This window comes from Triticum urartu, chromosome 3, assembly GCF_003073215.2.
Source record: "Triticum urartu cultivar G1812 chromosome 3, Tu2.1, whole genome shotgun sequence".
In the NCBI taxonomy this organism is placed as follows: Eukaryota; Viridiplantae; Streptophyta; class Magnoliopsida; order Poales; family Poaceae; genus Triticum; species Triticum urartu.
Window position 1 is genome coordinate 288348228 of NC_053024.1, and position 5061 is coordinate 288353288.

Here is a 5061-nt window from a genome sequence, read left to right on the forward strand (position 1 = left end):
CTCGAAGCCTTTGAAAGAAAAATTCCCAGTGAGGAGAAAAGCCCTAACCACCCAGAGCCAGAGTAAATTGGGCATCACTTAAGTCTTCGTGTCTGTGTGATTTGAAGACTTATTACACTTGAGGACTGTGCATCCTCCAGACGGTTAGGCGTCGCGTTCTGAGCATCCAAGAGAAATTGTGGATTGTCAGTAAACGAAGTCTGTGAAGGTTTGGGAGTCTACCTTGAAGACTTACCTGAGTGATTGCGCGAGGTCTGTGTGACCTTAGCTCAAGGAGAAAACGGTGAGGACTGGGTGTCTTGGACTAAGTGTCCTTGACTGGGTGTCCGAGACTGTGTGTCCTTTGGTTTAAATACCTAGCCGCTCCAACCAGACGTACAGTTGTCACAGCAACTGGAACTGGTCCAGCAAATCATTGTCTTCAACGTGTCACTGGTTTCATCTTCACTTCCTTTCACTTACAGTTATTCACTGTGAAGCCATTGCATGCTTGCTTTATCTTTTGTCTTCACAACATGAATGTATGATCTGTTCGGCTTCATAACTTCTTCCTACCTGATCCTTATTACACTGAAGCTGTTTGTCATTGCGCTTTCACTCTATTGAATACATGACCATGGCTGGCCTAGTGTAATCTAACTTCCGCTGCATAGTAATAGGCATGATCTTCACTGGTTGTCTTCACAACTCTCACGTTTTGAAGACTTTCATAAAAATCGCCTATTCACCCCCCCTCTAGTCGATATAACGCACTTTCAATTGGTATCAGAGCAAGGTGCTCCCTTGTTCTATGTGATTCGGTTTAACCACCTGGAGTTTTAGCTATGTCGACTGCAGGGATAATCAAAGTCTCCGCTGCTTGTCCCGTCTTCGATGGAACTGAATATCCCTACTGGAAGAATAAGATGCGCATGCATCTTGAAGCCATTGACGTCGACCTATGGTATGTCGTCGAAAATGGCGTTCCCAAGGCTAGAGAAGGTGTCACTGCTGCTGATGTCAAGAAGTTCGTTCAACTGGACTCTACTGCCAAGAATATCATCTGTGGTCATCTGACCAAAGGACAGTATGGCCGTGTGAGTGCCTTGAAGACATCCAAACTGGTCTGGGATTGGCTCTCCAAAGTTAATGAAGGCATATCAACCCAGAGAGATCAAAGAATCAGTGTCCTTCGCAATCTCTTCAACCGCTTCAAACGAAATGACAATGAGAATGTCCAGCACACCTTTGATCGGCTCACTGACATCACAAATGAGCTTCAAGCCCTCGGCGCTACTGAGATCACCAAACATGAAATCGTCAAGACGCTGCTGAGATCACTTGATAGTTCGTTTGACATTCTGGCCCTGATGATTCAAGAACGTCCTGATTTCAAGACACTCGATCCGTCTGACATACTTGAGAGGGTCAACACACATGAGTTTCAGCTTTCTGAGAAAAGAGATATCTATGGTCCAAACTATGGGCGAACTCGTGCCTTGAAGGCAAAAGCTGTCTCCTCACCTGAAGAAGAATCTGACTGCAAATGAGAACTTGCAATGCTAGTGAAGAAGTTCCAAAAATTCACTAAGAAGAAAGGCTTCAGGAAATCTTCACGATCAAGCTCAAGGAATGATGAAGCTTCTGCTCATGACTACAAGAAGAAAACATGTCACAAGTGCAAGAAAACTGGACACTTCATCTCTGAGTGTCCACAGTGGGACAATGAGAACAGAAGGAAGAAGAAGAGCAAGGAATACGATTCTGACGACAAGAAGAAGAAGAAATACTCAAAGTCTTCTTCCAAAACTTCATCAAGGTCTTCATCACACAAGAAGAGCTCATCTGGCAAGGCACGTGCGTTTGTTGGAAAGGAGATGGATTCAGAGGAGGAGTCCGCATCTGAGGAGGTAGAGGTGGAGTCTGAGGAGGAGTCTGATTCTGGCATTGCGAGTCTGGCTACAACATACGTCGCCAAGTCCATCTTCAATACTGAAGACAATGACTGCATCACCGACACCGACGCAAATGACAAGAACGACTCCACTCCTACCTACTGCTTCATGGCACGCGGTGCCAAGGTAAACACATGCACTACTCGCTATCACACATCTAGTGACGATGACTCTGAATGTGATTCAAAACCTAGCTACAAAACACTTGCTAAAATTGCAACTGAACAACAGAAAGCTATGGAACATATTCAAAAATTGTTAGACAGAAGCGATGATCTGTTGGGTGCTGAAATGACTCGATCTGAATCCTTAATTGAAGACATAAAAAACCTTCATGTTAAGTATCAGGAACTTGAAGATCGTCATGATACTCTCTCAACAACTCATGAAAAGCTTTCCTATGATTATCTTCAAAGGAAGCAAGAACTTGAGAAATTGAGGGTGGCTCATGAAGATGTTCAAAAGGAAAACGAGTCACTTCGCGCTGAACAGATCAGTCCCGCTCAGGGAGGATTTGAACCACCATGTCTTAAATGCATTGAGCGTGATAATGCTGCTTCTGTTGCTGAATGTTCCACTGCTACTACTGTTTCAATATCTTCAACTGTTGATGTGGTAACTAACCCCTCTGCTGAGGATACCACTGCTATTGCTGATGAGAATGCTAGGTTGAAGACATTGCTTGAAACAGGGATGTACAAAAGTCTGAAAGGGCATCAGACATTATGTGATGTCCTTAAGAAGCAGATTCTGAACCGAAACCCTAGGAAAGAGGGTGTTGGGTTCGTGAGGAAAATTAATGCAGATGGGTCTTACTGGAAACCTGAGCAGTACCCCAAAAGCACATGGGTTGCTGCAAAGGAATCCTCAGCAGATCCATCCAATCTGTCTGGCTTCACTTGTGCTAACCCAATTATCATTGATGAATCCTTTGATGCAAACTATAAACTGTTTAAGAATCAGAATGATGAAGTGTTTGCCAGGTACATTGGTACTAACTGCAGGAATGGACCGCCTCTGAAGAAGATCTGGGTTCCGAAAACATGTCTGGAAAATCTTGCTGTGAATGTCTTCATGACACCTCACTTGAAGAAGACAAACCTCAGACCAAAGGCTTCATATGGTCCAAATGCTTCATACAAATAGGGGACTCACCTGAGTCGCACTAACGCAAATGTTTTGCAGGGGAACCATACTCAGGCATATGAATATGAGAGTGGTTCATCGAACCGTCATGTTCATATGACCAAAAATTATTCTGCTTATTCCTATGAGTATTATTGTCCTACTGCTAGACTGTTTGCTAAGGTTTCAAAGCCAAAATTCTCAGATGCTGCACTTAGACTTATAGCTTCTAAGCCACCCTTGAAGATGTGGGTGGTTAAGAAAACTTAACTCTCCTTTGCAGGGAAAGGTCTCCAGCACAAAAACAAAATCTTCTGATGCTATTGCTGGGGACCATAAAAATCTTGTGGGGCGCAAGATAAAATGCCCAAATGGCATCATTATGTACTTCATTCCTGAATCGCATGCTACTCTCCCTATCAGTCCTAATCTGGATCTGAGTTTTCATAACCCACTGGTTCGTCAAATGTTTATGCTTCACAATACCCTTCGTGAAGCCTATCCCCCTAACTGCACTGTAGGGTACGACACCAGCGACTTCAAAGTCTTCAGAATGGATTATTGACAGTGGGTGTACAAATCATATGACTGGCAAAAGAAGCCTTCTTATGGACTCAACATTACGTCCATCCGACAAGATCCACATCACATTTGCTGACACTGGTAAAAGTAAGGTATTGGGTCTAGGTAGAGTTGCAATCTCAAAGGATCAACACATGGATAAAGTCATGCTTGTGGAATCCCTTGGCTTCAACTTAATGTCTGTCTCAATGCTTTGCGATTTGAATATGATTGTAATGTTTGGAAAATATCGTTGCCTGGTGCTAATGGAATCTGACAAATCTCTAGTGTTTGAAGGGTATCGGAAGGGTGATTTGTATGTGGCAGATTTCTCAGCAGGACCACAACTTGCAGTATGTCTTCTTGCAAAAGCTTCAGAAAGCTGGCTTTGGCATCGAAGGCTTGGGCATGCTGGCATGAGGAACCTCCACACCCTTGCGAAGAAAAAGCACGTCATAGGCATCGAGGGCGTCAAGTTTAAGAAAGATCACTTATGCGGTGCCTGCGAAGCAGGGAAGATGACAAGGGCAAAACATCCTTCGAAGAAAATCATGACTACTACACAACCCTTTGAACTGCTTCACATGGATCTTTTCGGTCCCACTCACTACTCAACTTTTACTACTTCTGCATGCCTCTATGGCTTTGTAATTGTTGATGATTATTCTAGATATACTTGGGTGCACATAATCCTTTACAAGACTGAAGTGCAGGATGTCTTCAGACGCTTCGCAAATCGAGCTATGAACAATTTTGGCGCAAAGATAAAACACATCAGAAGTGACAATGGCACTGAATTCAAGAACACTGGTCTTGATACATATCTGGACACCTTGGGCATCACACATGAATTCTCAGCTCCATACACGCCACAGCAGAATGGCGTCGTCGAACGCAAGAACAGAACACTCATTGAGATGGCCAGAACAATGCTAGATGAATACAAGACTCCAAGAAAATTCTGGACTGAAGCCATTGATACTGCATGCCATACAATCAATCGTGTTTATCTTCACAAGCTTCTGAACAAGACATCTTATGAACTCCTAACTGGCAAGAAGCCAAATGTCAGTTACTTTAGAGTATTTGGCGCAAAATGCTGGATCAAGGACCCACACCACACCTCAAAGTTTGCACAAAAAGCACATGAGGGCTTCATGCTTGGATATGGAAAGGATTCGCACTCCTACAGAGTCTTCAACCTCTACCACTACAAAGTGGTTGAAACAGTGGATGTGCGGTTTGATGAAACCAATGGATCACAAAGAGAGCAATTGCCAAATGTGCTAGCTGAAGTTCCAGCAAATGAATCAATCAAGCTTATGGGAACTGGAGAAATTGTAGCTTCTGAAGCTCAACCTGAAGAAGAACTTATCATCTCAGCACCTGATCCACATGAAGACAATGCTCAGCCTGAAGATATACCTTCAAATGACCACAT